The 18,026-nt window shown below is 32.4% G+C and overlaps 15 non-coding genes across 15 annotated transcripts; all 15 read right to left on the reverse strand.

Moving 5' to 3' along the window:
- Positions 1-428: 428 nt before the first annotated feature.
- On the reverse strand, positions 429-499 carry TRNAG-CCC (transfer RNA glycine (anticodon CCC)). The gene has a single exon. It is a non-coding gene; the product is annotated as a tRNA-Gly (tRNA).
- A 1,486-nt stretch (positions 500-1,985) lies between these two features.
- TRNAG-CCC (transfer RNA glycine (anticodon CCC)) lies at positions 1,986-2,056 on the reverse strand. Its single transcript has one exon. It is a non-coding gene; the product is annotated as a tRNA-Gly (tRNA).
- Positions 2,057-4,579: 2,523 nt separating this feature from the next.
- Positions 4,580-4,650, reverse strand: TRNAG-CCC (transfer RNA glycine (anticodon CCC)). The gene has a single exon. It is a non-coding gene; the product is annotated as a tRNA-Gly (tRNA).
- A 1,486-nt stretch (positions 4,651-6,136) lies between these two features.
- Positions 6,137-6,207, reverse strand: TRNAG-CCC (transfer RNA glycine (anticodon CCC)). Its single transcript has one exon. It is a non-coding gene; the product is annotated as a tRNA-Gly (tRNA).
- A 450-nt stretch (positions 6,208-6,657) lies between these two features.
- TRNAG-CCC (transfer RNA glycine (anticodon CCC)) lies at positions 6,658-6,728 on the reverse strand. The gene has a single exon. It is a non-coding gene; the product is annotated as a tRNA-Gly (tRNA).
- A 450-nt stretch (positions 6,729-7,178) lies between these two features.
- TRNAG-CCC (transfer RNA glycine (anticodon CCC)) lies at positions 7,179-7,249 on the reverse strand. The gene has a single exon. It is a non-coding gene; the product is annotated as a tRNA-Gly (tRNA).
- Positions 7,250-9,250: 2,001 nt separating this feature from the next.
- Positions 9,251-9,321, reverse strand: TRNAG-CCC (transfer RNA glycine (anticodon CCC)). Its single transcript has one exon. It is a non-coding gene; the product is annotated as a tRNA-Gly (tRNA).
- Positions 9,322-9,771: 450 nt separating this feature from the next.
- TRNAG-CCC (transfer RNA glycine (anticodon CCC)) lies at positions 9,772-9,842 on the reverse strand. Its single transcript has one exon. It is a non-coding gene; the product is annotated as a tRNA-Gly (tRNA).
- A 450-nt stretch (positions 9,843-10,292) lies between these two features.
- On the reverse strand, positions 10,293-10,363 carry TRNAG-CCC (transfer RNA glycine (anticodon CCC)). The gene has a single exon. It is a non-coding gene; the product is annotated as a tRNA-Gly (tRNA).
- Positions 10,364-11,328: 965 nt separating this feature from the next.
- On the reverse strand, positions 11,329-11,399 carry TRNAG-CCC (transfer RNA glycine (anticodon CCC)). Its single transcript has one exon. It is a non-coding gene; the product is annotated as a tRNA-Gly (tRNA).
- Positions 11,400-13,407: 2,008 nt separating this feature from the next.
- TRNAG-CCC (transfer RNA glycine (anticodon CCC)) lies at positions 13,408-13,478 on the reverse strand. Its single transcript has one exon. It is a non-coding gene; the product is annotated as a tRNA-Gly (tRNA).
- A 965-nt stretch (positions 13,479-14,443) lies between these two features.
- Positions 14,444-14,514, reverse strand: TRNAG-CCC (transfer RNA glycine (anticodon CCC)). Its single transcript has one exon. It is a non-coding gene; the product is annotated as a tRNA-Gly (tRNA).
- Positions 14,515-14,964: 450 nt separating this feature from the next.
- TRNAG-CCC (transfer RNA glycine (anticodon CCC)) lies at positions 14,965-15,035 on the reverse strand. The gene has a single exon. It is a non-coding gene; the product is annotated as a tRNA-Gly (tRNA).
- A 965-nt stretch (positions 15,036-16,000) lies between these two features.
- TRNAG-CCC (transfer RNA glycine (anticodon CCC)) lies at positions 16,001-16,071 on the reverse strand. Its single transcript has one exon. It is a non-coding gene; the product is annotated as a tRNA-Gly (tRNA).
- Positions 16,072-17,036: 965 nt separating this feature from the next.
- TRNAG-CCC (transfer RNA glycine (anticodon CCC)) lies at positions 17,037-17,107 on the reverse strand. The gene has a single exon. It is a non-coding gene; the product is annotated as a tRNA-Gly (tRNA).
- Between the last annotated feature and the right edge of the window lie 919 nt (positions 17,108-18,026).

The following is an 18,026-nucleotide window of genomic DNA, read 5'->3' on the forward strand; positions in this document are numbered from 1 at the left end:
ACAACAAATGACTAACAATCAATTGATGATCTTTAGTCAAAAATGTTCAATTTGGCTATGATTTTCAAGTGAAATTGTACTATTTGCACTGTTGTATAGATTTCCCAAGATAAGAAATACATATCTTTGCTCCATGGATGTATTTTTAGTTCAAAGAAGATTGTGCTAAAGAGTTTGTGGAACAAATATAAATAATTCGGAAATGTAATTGCCTTTACAATAGCTGCTTTGGGTCTTTAGTGTTTGTGTCAGTAGCACATTTTTTTTACCTGTGGAGAGGAAATGTTACTATTATGCTTTTTAAGAATTTGGTGAATAGAGACATCTTGGAGGCTCATCTTTGAGAAATGCAATATTGTAATGTTTTTAGTGAGATTCAATATATATTAATTTGAAAAATGTCTTAGGATTCAAAAGACACATTTTCATGCGCTAGCCGGGACTCGAACCCGGGCCGCAAGAATGGGAATCTTGCATGATACCCCTACTCTACTAGCGCTCTTTAGAAACCTTTAATTCACACAACAAATGACTAACACTCAATTGATAATCTTTAGTCAAAAATGTGCAATTTGGCTATGATTTTCAAGTGAAATTGTTCTATTTGCACTGTAGTATAGATTTCCCAAGATAAGAAGTACATACATTTGCTCCATGGATGTATTTTTAGTTCAAGGAAGATTGTGCTAAAGAGTTTTTGGAGCAAATATAAATAATTCGGAAATGTAATTGCCTTTACAATAGCAGCTTTGGGACTTTAGTGTTTGTGTCAGTAGCACAATTTTTTTACCTGTGGAGAGGAAGTGTTACTTCTATGCTTTTTAAGAATTTGGTGAATAGAGACATCTTGGATGCTAATCTCTGAGAAATGCAATATTGCAGTTGTTTTAGTGAGATTCAATATATATTAATTTGAAACATTTCATAGGATTCAAAAGACACATTATGCACTAGCCAGGTCTCAAACCAAGGTCGCACGAATGATAATCTTGCATGATACCCCTACACTAGCACATTCTTAAAGAACTACATTCACATAAAAGAAGTCTTACAATCAATTGTTAATCTCTAGTGAAAATTGTGCAATGTGACGGTGTTTTTCAAGTGAAGTTGTACTATCTCCACTGCCTTATAAGTTTCCCACAATAAGAAATACATATATTTAATCTTTGGATGTATTTTTTTTCAAGGAAAGATTTGATAATGACATTGTGGAGCAGATGTAAAAAATTAAGAAATATAATTGACTTCACAATTAAAGCTTTAACTCTTTAGTGTTTGTATCACTGGTACATTTTTTTTACCTGTGGAGAGAAAATGTTACCTCTATGCTTTTTAAGAATTTTGTGAATTGAGACATCTTCAAGGACTATCTCTGAGAAAAGCAATAAAGCTATGTTTTTTATACAGATTAATTATATATTAATTTAACAGATTTTATAGAATTGAAAAGACACACTTTTATGCGCTAGCTGGGACTCGAACCCCGGTCACAAGAATGGGAATCTTGCATGATACCCCTGCACTACTAGCTCTTTTTAGCTACCTATAATTCACACAACAAATGACTAACAATCAATTGATGATCTTTAGTCAAAAATGTTCAATTTGGCTATGATTTTCAAGTGAAATTGTACTATTTGCACTGTTGTATAGATTTCCCAAGATAAGAAATACATATCTTTGCTCCATGGATGTATTTTTAGTTCAAGGAAGATTGTGCTAAAGAGTTTTTGGAACAAATGTAGTTAATTCGGAAATGTAATTGCCTTTACAATTGCAGCTTTGGGTCTTTAGTGTTTGTGTCCGTAGCACTTTTTTTTTACCTGTGGAGAGGAAATGTTACTATTATGCTTTTTAAGAATTTGGTGAATAGAGACATCTTGGAGGCTCATCTTTGAGAAATGCAATATTGTAATGTTTTTAGTGAGATTCAATATATATTAATTTGAAAAATGTCATAGGATTCAAAAAACACATTTTCATGCGCTAGCCAGGACTCTAACCCGGGTCACAAGAATGGGAATCTTGCATGATACCCCTACACTACTAGCGCTCTTTAGAAACTTTTAATTCACATAACAAATGACTAACAATCAATTGATAATCTTTAGTCAAAAATGTGCAATTTGGCTATGATTTTCAAGTGAAATTGTACTATTTGCACTGTTGTATAGATTTCCCAAGATAAGAAGTACATACATTTTCTCCATGGATGTATTTTTAGTTCAAGGAAGATTGTGCTAAAGAGTTTGTGGAGCAAATATAAATAATTTGGAAATGTTATTGCCATTACAATAGCAGCTTTGGGACTTTAGTGTTTGTGCCAGTAGCATAATTTTTTTACCTGTGGAGAGGAAGTGTTACTTCTATGCTTTTTAAGAATTTGGTGAATAGAAACATCTTGGATGCTAATCTCTGAGAAATGCAATATTGCAGTGTTTTTAGTGAGATTCAATATATATTAATTTGAAACATTTCACAGGATTCAAAAGACACATTATGCACTAGCCAGGTCTCAAACCAAGGTCGCACGAATGATAATCTTGCATGATACCCCTACACTAGCACATTCTTAAAGAACTACATTCACATAAAAGAAGTCTTACAATCAATTGTTAATCTCTAGTGAAAATTGTGCAATGTGACGGTGTTTTTCAAGTGAAGTTGTACTATCTCCACTGCCTTATAAGTTTCCCACAATAAGAAATACATATATTTACTCTTTGGATGTATTTTTTTTCAAGGAAAGATTTGATAATGACATTGTGGAGCAGATGTCAAAAATTAAGAATTATAATTGACTTCACAATTAAAGCTTTAACTCTTTAGTGTTTGTATCACTAGTACATTTTTTTTACCTGTGGAGAGAAAATGTTACCTCTATGCTTTTTAAAAATTTTGTGAATTGATACATTTTCAAGGACTATCTCTGAGAAAAGCAATAAAGCTATGTTTTTTATACAGATTAATTATATATTAATTTAACAGATTTTATAGAATTCAAAAGACACATTTTCATGCGCTAGCTGGGACTCGAACCCGGGTCGCAAGAATGGGAATCTTGCATGATACTCCTACACTACTCGCGCTTTTTAGCTACCTATAATTTACACAACAAATGACTAACAATCAATTGATGATCTTTAGTCAAAAATGCTCAATTTGGCTATGATTTTCAAGTGAAATTGTACTATTTGCACTGTTGTATAGATTTCCCAAGATAAGAAATACATGTCTTTGCTCCATGGATGTATTTTTAGTTCAAGGAAGATTGTGCTAAAGAGTTTTTGGAACAAATGTAGTTAATTCGGGAAATGTAATTGCCTTTACAATAGCAGCTTTGGGTCTTTAGTGTTTGTGTCCGTAGCACTTTTTTTTTACCTGTGGAGAGGAAATGTTACTATTATGCTTTTTAAGAATTTGCTGAATAGAGACATCTTGGAGGCTCATCTTTGAGAAATGCAATATTGTAATGTTTTTAGTGAGATTCAATATATATTAATTTGAAAAATGTCATAGGATTCAAAAAACACATTTTCATGCGCTAGCCGGGACGCGAACCCGGGTCGCACGAATGGGAATCTTGCATGATACCCCTACACTACTAGCGCTCTTTAGAAATCTTCAATTCGCACAACAAATAACTAACAATCAATTGATAATCTTTAGTCAAAAATGTTCAATTTGGCTATGATTTTCAAGTGAAATTGTACTATTTGCACTGTTGTATAGATTTCCCAAGATAAGAAGTACATACATTTTCTCCATGGATGTATTTTTAGTTCAAGGAAGATTGTGCTAAAGAGTTTGTGGAGCAAATATAAATAATTTGGAAATGTTATTGCCATTACAATAGCAGCTTTGGGACTTTAGTGTTTCTGCCAGTAGCATAATTTTTTTACCTGTGGAGAGGAAGTGTTACTTCTATGCTTTTTAAGAATTTGGTGAATAGAAACATCTTGGATGCTAATCTCTGAGAAATGCAATATTGCAGTGTTTTTAGTGAGATTCAATATATATTAATTTGAAACATTTCATAGGATTCAAAAGACACATTATGCACTAGCCAGGTCTCAAACCAAGGTCGCACGAATGATAATTTTGCTTGATACCCCTACACTAGCACATTCTTAAAGAACTACATTCACATAAAAGAAGTCTTACAATCAATTGTTAATCTCTAGTGAAAATTGTGCAATGTGACGGTGTTTTTCAAGTGAAGTTGTACTATCTCCACTGCCTTATAAGTTTCCCACAATAAGAAATACATATATTTACTCTTTGGATGTATTTTTTTTCAAGGAAAGATTTGATAATGACATTGTGGAGCAGATGTCAAAAATTAAGAATTATAATTGACTTCACAATTAAAGCTTTAACTCTTTAGTGTTTGTATCACTAGTACATTTTTTTTACCTGTGGAGAGAAAATGTTACCTCTATGCTTTTTAAAAATTTTGTGAATTGATACATTTTCAAGGACTATCTCTGAGAAAAGCAATAAAGCTATGTTTTTTATACAGATTAATTATATATTAATTTAACAGATTTTATAGAATTCAAAAGACACATTTTCATGCGCTAGCCGGGACTCGAACCCGGGTCGCAAGAATGGGAATCTCGCATGATACCCCTACACTACTAGCGCTTTTTAGCTACCTATAATTCACACAACAAATGACTAACAATCAATTGATGATCTTTAGTCAAAAATGTTCAATTTGGCTATGATTTTCAAGTGAAATTGTACTATTTGCACTGTTGTATAGATTTCCCAAGATAAGAAATACATATCTTTGCTCCATGGATGTATTTTTAGTTCAAAGAAGATTGTGCTAAAGAGTTTGTGGAACAAATATAAATAATTCGGAAATGTAATTGCCTTTACAATAGCTGCTTTGGGTCTTTAGTGTTTGTGTCAGTAGCACATTTTTTTTACCTGTGGAGAGGAAATGTTACTATTATGCTTTTTAAGAATTTGGTGAATAGAGACATCTTGGAGGCTCATCTTTGAGAAATGCAATATTGTAATGTTTTTAGTGAGATTCAATATATATTAATTTGAAAAATGTCTTAGGATTCAAAAGACACATTTTCATGCGCTAGCCGGGACTCGAACATGGGCCGCAAGAATGGGAATCTTGCATGATACCCCTACTCTACTAGCGCTCTTTAGAAACCTTTAATTCACACAACAAATGACTAACACTCAATTGATAATCTTTAGTCATAAATGTGCAATTTGGCTATGATTTTCAAGTGAAATTGTTCTATTTGCACTGTAGTATAGATTTCCCAAGATAAGAAGTACATACATTTGCTCCATGGATGTATTTTTAGTTCAAGGAAGATTGTGCTAAAGAGTTTTTGGAGCAAATATAAATAATTCGGAAATGTAATTGCCTTTACAATAGCAGCTTTGGGACTTTAGTGTTTGTGTCAGTAGCACAATTTTTTTACCTGTGGAGAGGAAGTGTTACTTCTATGCTTTTTAAGAATTTGGTGAATAGAGACATCTTGGATGCTAATCTCTGAGAAATGCAATATTGCAGTTGTTTTAGTGAGATTCAATATATATTAATTTGAAACATTTCATAGGATTCAAAAGACACATTATGCACTAGCCAGGTCTCAAACCAAGGTCGCACGAATGATAATCTTGCATGATACCCCTACACTAGCACATTCTTAAAGAACTACATTCACATAAAAGAAGTCTTACAATCAATTGTTAATCTCTAGTGAAAATTGTGCAATGTGACTGTGTTTTTCAAGTGAAGTTGTACTATCTCCACTGCCTTATAAGTTTCCCACAATAAGAAATACATATATTTAATCTTTGGATGTATTTTTTCTCAAGGAAAGATTTGATAATGACATTGTGGAGCAGATGTAAAAAATTAAGAAATATAATTGACTTCACAATTAAAGCTTTAACTCTTTAGTGTTTGTATCACTGGTACATTTTTTTTACCTGTGGAGAGAAAATGTTACCTCTATGCTTTTTAAGAATTTTGTGAATTGAGACATCTTCAAAGACTATCTCTGAGAAAAGCAATAAAGCTATGTTTTTTATACAGATTAATTATATATTAATTTAACAGATTTTATAGAATTGAAAAGACACACTTTTATGCGCTAGCTGGGACTCGAACCCCGGTCACAAGAATGGGAATCTTGCATGATACCCCTACACTACTAGCGCTTTTTAGCTACCTATAATTCACACAACAAATGACTAACAATCAATTGATGATCTTTAGTCAAAAATGTTCAATTTGGCTATGATTTTCAAGTGAAATTGTACTATTTGCACTGTTGTATAGATTTCCCAAGATAAGAAATACATATCTTTGCTCCATGGATGTATTTTTAGTTCAAGGAAGATTGTGCTAAAGAGTTTTTGGAACAAATGTAGTTAATTCGGAAATATAATTGTCTTTACAATTGCAGCTTTGGGTCTTTAGTGTTTGTGTCCGTAGCACTTTTTTTTTACCTGTGGAGAGGAAATGTTACTATTATGCTTTTTAAGAATTTGGTGAATAGAGACATCTTGGAGGCTCATCTTTGAGAAATGCAATATTGTAATGTTTTTAGTGAGATTCAATATATATTAATTTGAAAAATGTCATAGGATTCAAAAAACACATTTTCATGCGCTAGCCAGGACTCTAACCCGGGTCACAAGAATGGGAATCTTGCATGATACCCCTACACTACTAGCGCTCTTTAGAAACTTTTAATTCACACAACAAATGACTAACACTCAATTGATAATCTTTAGTCAAAAATGTTCAATTTGGCTATGATTTTCAAGTGAAATTGTACTATTTGCACTGTTGTATAGATTTCCCAAGATAAGAAATACATATCTTTGCTCCATGGATGTATTTTTAGTTCAAGGAAGATTGTGCTAAAGAGTTTGTGGAACAAATATAAATAATTCCGAAATGTAATTGCCTTTACAATAGCAGCTTTGGGTCTTTAGTGTTTGTGTCAGTAGCACATTTTTTTTACCTGTGGAGAGGAAATGTTACTATTATGCTTTTTAAGAATTTGGTGAATAGAGACATCTTGGAGGCTCATCTTTGAGAAATGCAATATTGTAATGTTTTTAGTGAGATTCAATATATATTAATTTGAAAAATGTCATAGGATTCAAAAAACACATTTTCATGCGCTAGCCGGGACTCGAACCCGGGTCGCAAGAATGGGAATCTTGCATGATACCCCTACACTACTAGCACTCTTTAGAAACTTTTAATTCACATAACAAATGACTAACAATCAATTGATAATCTTTAGTCAAAAATGTGCAATTTGGCTATGATTTTCAAGTGAAATTGTACTATTTGCACTGTTGTATAGATTTCCCAAGATAAGAAGTACATACATTTTCTCCATGGATGTATTTTTAGTTCAAGGAAGATTGTGCTAAAGAGTTTGTGGAGCAAATATAAATAATTTGGAAATGTTATTGCCTTTACAATAGCAGCTTTGGGACTTTAGTGTTTGTGCCAGTAGCATAATTTTTTTACCTGTGGAGAGGAAGTGTTACTTCTATGCTTTTTAAGAATTTGGTGAATAGAGACATCTTGGATGCTAATCTCTGAGAAATGCAATATTGCAGTGTTTTTAGTGAGATTCAATATATATTAATTTGAAACATTTCATAGGATTCAAAAGACACATTATGCACTAGCCAGGTCTCAAACCAAGGTCGCACGAATGATAATCTTGCATGATACCCCTGCAATAGCACATTCTTAAGGAACTACATTCACATAAAAGAAGTCTTACAATCAATTGTTAAACTCTAGTGAAAATTGTGCAATGTGACTGTGTTTTTCAAGTGAAGTTGTACTATCTCCACTGCCTTATAAGTTTCCCACAATAAGAAATACATATATTTACTCTTTGGATGTATTTTTTTTCAAGGAAAGATTTGATAATGACATTGTGGAGCAGATGTCAAAAATTAAGAAATATAATTGACTTCACAATTAAAGCTTTAACTCTTTAGTGTTTGTATCACTGGTACATTTTTTTTACCTGTGGAGAGAAAATGTTACCTCTATGCTTTTTAAGAATTTTGTGAATTGAGACATCTTCAAGGACTATCTCTGAGAATAGCAATAAAGCTATGTTTTTTATACAGATTAATTATATATTAATTTAACAGATTTTATAGAATTCAAAAGACACATTTTCATGCGCTAGCCGGGACTCGAACATGGGCCGCAAGAATGGGAATCTTGCATGATACCCCTACTCTACTAGCGCTCTTTAGAAACCTTTAATTCACACAACAAATGACTAACACTCAATTGATAATCTTTAGTCATAAATGTGCAATTTGGCTATGATTTTCAAGTGAAATTGTTCTATTTGCACTGTAGTATAGATTTCCCAAGATAAGAAGTACATACATTTGCTCCATGGATGTATTTTTAGTTCAAGGAAGATTGTGCTAAAGAGTTTTTGGAGCAAATATAAATAATTCGGAAATGTAATTGCCTTTACAATAGCAGCTTTGGGACTTTAGTGTTTGTGTCAGTAGCACAATTTTTTTACCTGTGGAGAGGAAGTGTTACTTCTATGCTTTTTAAGAATTTGGTGAATAGAGACATCTTGGATGCTAATCTCTGAGAAATGCAATATTGCAGTTGTTTTAGTGAGATTCAATATATATTAATTTGAAACATTTCATAGGATTCAAAAGACACATTATGCACTAGCCAGGTCTCAAACCAAGGTCGCACGAATGATAATCTTGCATGATACCCCTACACTAGCACATTCTTAAAGAACTACATTCACATAAAAGAAGTCTTACAATCAATTGTTAATCTCTAGAGAAAATTGTGCAATGTGACTGTGTTTTTCAAGTGAAGTTGTACTATCTCCACTGCCTTATAAGTTTCCCACAATAAGAAATACATATATTTAATCTTTGGATGTATTTTTTCTCAAGGAAAGATTTGATAATGACATTGTGGAGCAGATGTAAAAAATTAAGAAATATAATTGACTTCACAATTAAAGCTTTAACTCTTTAGTGTTTGTATCACTGGTACATTTTTTTTACCTGTGGAGAGAAAATGTTACCTCTATGCTTTTTAAGAATTTTGTGAATTGAGACATCTTCAAAGACTATCTCTGAGAAAAGCAATAAAGCTATGTTTTTTATACAGATTAATTATATATTAATTTAACAGATTTTATAGAATTGAAAAGACACACTTTTATGCGCTAGCTGGGACTCGAACCCCGGTCACAAGAATGGGAATCTTGCATGATACCCCTACACTACTAGCGCTTTTTAGCTACCTATAATTCACACAACAAATGACTAACAATCAATTGATGATCTTTAGTCAAAAATGTTCAATTTGGCTATGATTTTCAAGTGAAATTGTACTATTTGCACTGTTGTATAGATTTCCCAAGATAAGAAATACATATCTTTGCTCCATGGATGTATTTTTAGTTCAAGGAAGATTGTGCTAAAGAGTTTTTGGAACAAATGTAGTTAATTCGGAAATATAATTGTCTTTACAATTGCAGCTTTGGGTCTTTAGTGTTTGTGTCCGTAGCACTTTTTTTTTACCTGTGGAGAGGAAATGTTACTATTATGCTTTTTAAGAATTTGGTGAATAGAGACATCTTGGAGGCTCATCTTTGAGAAATGCAATATTGTAATGTTTTTAGTGAGATTCAATATATATTAATTTGAAAAATGTCATAGGATTCAAAAAACACATTTTCATGCGCTAGCCAGGACTCTAACCCGGGTCACAAGAATGGGAATCTTGCATGATACCCCTACACTACTAGCGCTCTTTAGAAACTTTTAATTCACACAACAAATGACTAACACTCAATTGATAATCTTTAGTCAAAAATGTTCAATTTGGCTATGATTTTCAAGTGAAATTGTACTATTTGCACTGTTGTATAGATTTCCCAAGATAAGAAATACATATCTTTGCTCCATGGATGTATTTTTAGTTCAAGGAAGATTGTGCTAAAGAGTTTGTGGAACAAATATAAATAATTCCGAAATGTAATTGCCTTTACAATAGCAGCTTTGGGTCTTTAGTGTTTGTGTCAGTAGCACATTTTTTTTACCTGTGGAGAGGAAATGTTACTATTATGCTTTTTAAGAATTTGGTGAATAGAGACATCTTGGAGGCTCATCTTTGAGAAATGCAATATTGTAATGTTTTTAGTGAGATTCAATATATATTAATTTGAAAAATGTCATAGGATTCAAAAAACACATTTTCATGCGCTAGCCGGGACTCGAACCCGGGTCGCAAGAATGGGAATCTTGCATGATACCCCTACACTACTAGCACTCTTTAGAAACTTTTAATTCACATAACAAATGACTAACAATCAATTGATAATCTTTAGTCAAAAATGTGCAATTTGGCTATGATTTTCAAGTGAAATTGTACTATTTGCACTGTTGTATAGATTTCCCAAGATAAGAAGTACATACATTTTCTCCATGGATGTATTTTTAGTTCAAGGAAGATTGTGCTAAAGAGTTTGTGGAGCAAATATAAATAATTTGGAAATGTTATTGCCTTTACAATAGCAGCTTTGGGACTTTAGTGTTTGTGCCAGTAGCATAATTTTTTTACCTGTGGAGAGGAAGTGTTACTTCTATGCTTTTTAAGAATTTGGTGAATAGAGACATCTTGGATGCTAATCTCTGAGAAATGCAATATTGCAGTGTTTTTAGTGAGATTCAATATATATTAATTTGAAACATTTCATAGGATTCAAAAGACACATTATGCACTAGCCAGGTCTCAAACCAAGGTCGCACGAATGATAATCTTGCATGATACCCCTGCAATAGCACATTCTTAAGGAACTACATTCACATAAAAGAAGTCTTACAATCAATTGTTAAACTCTAGTGAAAATTGTGCAATGTGACTGTGTTTTTCAAGTGAAGTTGTACTATCTCCACTGCCTTATAAGTTTCCCACAATAAGAAATACATATATTTACTCTTTGGATGTATTTTTTTTCAAGGAAAGATTTGATAATGACATTGTGGAGCAGATGTCAAAAATTAAGAAATATAATTGACTTCACAATTAAAGCTTTAACTCTTTAGTGTTTGTATCACTGGTACATTTTTTTTACCTGTGGAGAGAAAATGTTACCTCTATGCTTTTTAAGAATTTTGTGAATTGAGACATCTTCAAGGACTATCTCTGAGAATAGCAATAAAGCTATGTTTTTTATACAGATTAATTATATATTAATTTAACAGATTTTATAGAATTCAAAAGACACATTTTCATGCGCTAGCCGGGACTCGAACCCGGGTCGCAAGAATGGGCATCTTGCATGATACCCCTACACTACTAGCGCTTTTTAGCTACCTATAATTCAAACAACAAATGACTAACAATCAATTGATGATCTTTAGTCAAAAATGTTCAATTTGGCTATGATTTTCAAGTGAAATTGTACTATTTGCACTGTTGTATAGATTTCCCAAGATAAGAAATACATATCTTTGCTCCATGGATGTATTTTTAGTTCAAAGAAGATTGTGCTAAAGAGTTTGTGGAACAAATATAAATAATTCGGAAATGTAATTGCCTTTACAATAGCTGCTTTGGGTCTTTAGTGTTTGTGTCAGTAGCACATTTTTTTTACCTGTGGAGAGGAAATGTTACTATTATGCTTTTTAAGAATTTGGTGAATAGAGACATCTTGGAGGCTCATCTTTGAGAAATGCAATATTGTAATGTTTTTAGTGAGATTCAATATATATTAATTTGAAAAATGTCTTAGGATTCAAAAGACACATTTTCATGCGCTAGCCGGGACTCGAACCCGGGCCGCAAGAATGGGATTCTTGCATGATACCCCTACTCTACTAGCGCTCTTTAGAAACCTTTAATTCACACAACAAATGACTAACACTCAATTGATAATCTTTAGTCAAAAATGTGCAATTTGGCTATGATTTTCAAGTGAAATTGTTCTATTTGCACTGTAGTATAGATTTCCCAAGATAAGAAGTACATACATTTGCTCCATGTATGTATTTTTAGTTCAAGGAAGATTGTGCTAAAGAGTTTTTGGAGCAAATATAAATAATTCGGAAATGTAATTGCCTTTACAATAGCAGCTTTGGGACTTTAGTGTTTGTGTCAGTAGCACAATTTTTTTACCTGTGGAGAGGAAGTGTTACTTCTATGCTTTTTAAGAATTTGGTGAATAGAGACATCTTGGATGCTAATCTCTGAGAAATGCAATATTGCAGTTGTTTTAGTGAGATTCAATATATATTAATTTGAAACATTTCATAGGATTCAAAAGACACATTATGCACTAGCCAGGTCTCAAACCAAGGTCGCACGAATGATAATCTTGCATGATACCCCTACACTAGCACATTCTTAAAGAACTACATTCACATAAAAGAAGTCTTACAATCAATTGTTAATCTCTAGTGAAAATTGTGCAATGTGACTGTGTTTTTCAAGTGAAGTTGTACTATCTCCACTGCCTTATAAGTTTCCCACAATAAGAAATACATATATTTAATCTTTGGATGTATTTTTTTTCAAGGAAAGATTTGATAATGACATTGTGGAGCAGATGTAAAAAATTAAGAAATATAATTGACTTCACAATTAAAGCTTTAACTCTTTAGTGTTTGTATCACTGGTACATTTTTTTTACCTGTGGAGAGAAAATGTTACCTCTATGCTTTTTAAGAATTTTGTGAATTGAGACATCTTCAAGGACTATCTCTGAGAAAAGCAATAAAGCTATGTTTTTTATACAGATTAATTATATATTAATTTAACAGATTTTATAGAATTGAAAAGACACACTTTTATGCGCTAGCTGGGACTCGAACCCCGGTCACAAGAATGGGAATCTTGCATGATACCCCTGCACTACTAGCTCTTTTTAGCTACCTATAATTCACACAACAAATGACTAACAATCAATTGATGATCTTTAGTCAAAAATGTTCAATTTGGCTATGATTTTCAAGTGAAAGTGTACTATTTGCACTGTTGTATAGATTTCCCAAGATAAGAAATACATATCTTTGCTCCATGGATGTATTTTTAGTTCAAGGAAGATTGTGCTAAAGAGTTTTTGGAACAAATGTAGTTAATTCGGAAATGTAATTGCCTTTACAATTGCAGCTTTGGGTCTTTAGTGTTTGTGTCCGTAGCACTTTTTTTTTTACCTGTGGAGAGGAAATGTTACTATTATGCTTTTTAAGAATTTGGTGAATAGAGACATCTTGGAGGCTCATCTTTGAGAAATGCAATATTGTAATGTTTTTAGTGAGATTCAATATATATTAATTTGAAAAATGTCATAGGATTCAAAAAACACATTTTCATGCGCTAGCCAGGACTCTAACCCGGGTCACAAGAATGGGAATCTTGCATGATACCCCTACACTACTAGCGCTCTTTAGAAACTTTTAATTCACATAACAAATGACTAACAATCAATTGATAATCTTTAGTCAAAAATGTGCAATTTGGCTATGATTTTCAAGTGAAATTGTACTATTTGCACTGTTGTATAGATTTCCCAAGATAAGAAGTACATACATTTTCTCCATGGATGTATTTTTAGTTCAAGGAAGATTGTGCTAAAGAGTTTGTGGAGCAAATATAAATAATTTGGAAATGTTATTGCCATTACAATAGCAGCTTTGGGACTTTAGTGTTTGTGCCAGTAGCATAATTTTTTTACCTGTGGAGAGGAAGTGTTACTTCTATGCTTTTTAAGAATTTGGTGAATAGAAACATCTTGGATGCTAATCTCTGAGAAATGCAATATTGCAGTGTTTTTAGTGAGATTCAATATATATTAATTTGAAACATTTCATAGGATTCAAAAGACACATTATGCACTAGCCAGGTCTCAAACCAAGGTCGCACGAATGATAATCTTGCTTGATACCCCTACACTAGCACATTCTTAAAGAACTACATTCACATAAAAGAAGTCTTACAATCAATTGTTAATCTCTAGTGAAAATTGTGCAATGTGACAGTGTTTTTCAAGTGAAGTTGTACTATCTCCACTGCCTTATAAGTTTCCCACAATAAGAAATACATATATTTACTCTTTGGTTGTATTTTTTTTCAAGGAAAGATTTGATAATGACATTGTGGAGCAGATGTCATAAATTAAGAATTATAATTGACTTCACAATTAAAGCTTTAACTCTTTAGTGTTTGTATCACTAGTACATTTTTTTTACCTGTGGAGAGAAAATGTTACCTCTATGCTTTTTAAAAATTTTGTGAATTGATACATTTTCAAGGACTATCTCTGAGAAAAGCAATAAAGCTATGTTTTTTATACAGATTAATTATATATTAATTTAACAGATTTTATAGAATTCAAAAGACACATTTTCATGCGCTAGCCGGGACTCGAACCCGGGTCACAAGAATGGGAATCTTGCATGATACCCCTACACTACTAGCGCTTTTTAGCTACCTATAATTCACACAACAAATGACTAACAATCAATTGATGATCTTTAGTCAAAAATGTTCAATTTGGCTATGATTTTCAAGTGAAATTGTACTATTTGCACTGTTGTATAGATTTCCCAAGATAAGAAATACATATCTTTGCTCCATGGATGTATTTTTAGTTCAAGGAAGATTGTGCTAAAGAGTTTTTGGAACAAATGTAGTTAATTCGGAAATGTAATTGCCTTTACAATAGCAGCTTTGGGTCTTTAGTGTTTGTGTCCATAGCACTTTTTTTTTACCTGTGGAGAGGAAATGTTACTATTATGCTTTTTAAGAATTTGGTGAATAGAGACATCTTGGAGGCTCATCTTTGAGAAATGCAATATTGTAATGTTTTTAGTGAGATTCAATATATATTAATTTGAAAAATGTCTTAGGATTCAAAAGACACATTTTCATGCGCTAGCCGGGACTCGAACCCGGGCCGCAAGAATGGGAATCTTGCATGATACCCCTACTCTACTAGCGCTCTTTAGAAACCTTTAATTCACACAACAAATGACTAACACTCAATTGATAATCTTTAGTCAAAAATGTGCAATTTGGCTATGATTTTCAAGTGAAATTGTTCTATTTGCACTGTAGTATAGATTTCCCAAGATAAGAAGTACATACATTTGCTCCATGGATGTATTTTTAGTTCAAGGAAGATTGTGCTAAAGAGTTTTTGGAGCAAATATAAATAATTTGGAAATGTAATTGCCTTTACAATAGCAGCTTTGGGACTTTAGTGTTTGTGTCAGTAGCACAATTTTTTTACCTGTGGAGAGGAAGTGTTACTTCTATGCTTTTTAAGAATTTGGTGAATAGAGACATCTTGGATGCTAATCTCTGAGAAATGCAATATTGCAGTGTTTTTAGTGAGATTCAATATATATTAATTTGAAACATTTCATAGGATTCAAAAGACACATTATGCACTAGCCAGGTCTCAAACCAAGGTCGCACGAATGATAATCTTGCATGATACCCCTACACTAGCACATTCTTAAAGAACTACATTCACATAAAAGAAGTCTTACAATCAATTGTTAATCTCTAGTGAAAATTGTGCAATGTGACTGTGTTTTTCAAGTGAAGTTGTACTATCTCCACTGCCTTATAAGTTTCCCACAATAAGAAATACATATATTTAATCTTTGGATGCATTTTTTTTCAAGGAAAGATTTGATAATGACATTGTGGAGCAGATGTAAAAAATTAAGAAATATAATTGACTTCACAATTAAAGCTTTAACTCTTTAGTGTTTGTATCACTGGTACATTTTTTTTACCTGTGGAGAGAAAATGTTACCTCTATGCTTTTTAAGAATTTTGTGAATTGAGACATCTTCAAGGACTATCTCTGAGAAAAGCAATAAAGCTATGTTTTTTATACAGATTAATTATATATTAATTTAACAGATTTTATAGAATTGAAAAGACACACTTTTATGCGCTAGCTGGGACTCGAACCCCGGTCACAAGAATGGGAATCTTGCATGATACCCCTACACTACTAGCGCTTTTTAGCTACCTATAATTCACACAACAAATGACTAACAATCAATTGATGATCTTTAGTCAAAAATGTTCAATTTGGCTATGATTTTCAAGTGAAATTGTACTATTTGCACTGTTGTATAGATTTCCCAAGATAAGAAATACATATCTTTGCTCCATGGATGTATTTTTAGTTCAAGGAAGATTGTGCTAAAGAGTTTTTGGAACAAATGTAGTTAATTCGGAAATGTAATTGCCTTTACAATTGCAGCTTTGGGACTTTAGTGTTTGTGTCAGTAGCACAATTTTTTTACCTGTGGAGAGGAAGTGTTACTTCTATGCTTTTTAAGAATTTGGTGAATAGAGACATCTTGGATGCTAATCTCTGAGAAATGCAATATTGCAGTGTTTTTAGTGAGATTCAATATATATTAATTTGAAACATTTCATAGGATTCAAAAGACACATTATGCACTAGCCAGGTCTCAAACCAAGGTCGCACGAATGATAATCTTGCATGATACCCCTACACTAGCACATTCTTAAAGAACTACATTCACATAAAAGAAGTCTTACAATCAATTGTTAATCTCTAGTGAAAATTGTGCAATGTGACTGTGTTTTTCAAGTGAAGTTGTACTATCTCCACTGCCTTATAAGTTTCCCACAATAAGAAATACATATATTTAATCTTTGGATGCATTTTTTTTCAAGGAAAGATTTGATAATGACATTGTGGAGCAGATGTAAAAAATTAAGAAATATAATTGACTTCACAATTAAAGCTTTAACTCTTTAGTGTTTGTATCACTGGTACATTTTTTTTACCTGTGGAGAGAAAATGTTACCTCTATGCTTTTTAAAAATTTTGTGAATTGATACATTTTCAAGGACTATCTCTGAGAAAAGCAATAAAGCTATGTTTTTTATACAGATTATTTATATATTAATTTAACAGATTTTATAGAATTCAAAAGACACATTTTCATGCGCTAGCCGGGACTCGAACCCGGGTCGCAAGAATGGGAATCTTGCATGATACCCCTACACTACTAGCGCTTTTTAGCTACCTATAATTCACACAACAAATGACTAACAATCAATTGATGATCTTTAGTCAAAAATGTTCAATTTGGCTATGATTTTCAAGTGAAATTGTACTATTTGCACTGTTGTATAGATTTCCCAAGATAAGAAATACATATCTTTGCTCCATGGATGTATTTTTAGTTCAAGGAAGATTGTGCTAAAGAGTTTGTGGAACAAATATAAATAATTCGGAAATGTAATTGCATTTACAATAGCAGCTTTGGGTCTTTAGTGTTTGTGTCAGTAGCACATTTTTTTTACCTGTGGAGAGGAAATGTTACTATTATGCTTTTTAAGAATTTGGTGAATAGAGACATCTTGGAGGCTCATCTTTGAGAAATGCAATATTGTAATGTTTTTAGTGAGATTCAATATATATTAATTTGAAAAATGTCATAGGATTCAAAAAACACATTTTCATGCGCTAGCCGGGACTCGAACCCGGGTCGGAAGAATGGGAATCTTGCATGATACCCGTACACTACTAGTGCTCTTTAGAAACCTTTAATTCACACAACAAATGACTAACAATCAATTGATAATCTTTAGTCAAAAATGTGCAATTTGGCTATGATTTTCAAGTGAAATTGTTCTATTTGCACTGTAGTATAGATTTCCCAAGATAAGAAGTACATACATTTGCTCCATGGATGTATTTTTAGTTCAAGGAAGATTGTGCTAAAGAGTTTTTGGAACAAATGTAGTTAATTCGGAAATGTAATTGTCTTTACAATAGCAGCTTTGGGTCTTTAGTGTTTGTGTCCGTAGCACTTTTTTTTTTACCTGTGGAGAGGAAATGTTACTATTATGCTTTTTAAGAATTCGGTGAATAGAGACATCTTGGAGGCTCATCTTTGAGAAATGCAATATTGTAATGTTTTTAGTGAGA

The sequence above is a fragment of the Taudactylus pleione genome, unplaced genomic scaffold (genome assembly GCF_031769625.1).
Source record: "Taudactylus pleione unplaced genomic scaffold, aTauple2 ptg000497l, whole genome shotgun sequence".
NCBI classification, from domain to species: Eukaryota; Metazoa; Chordata; class Amphibia; order Anura; family Myobatrachidae; genus Taudactylus; species Taudactylus pleione.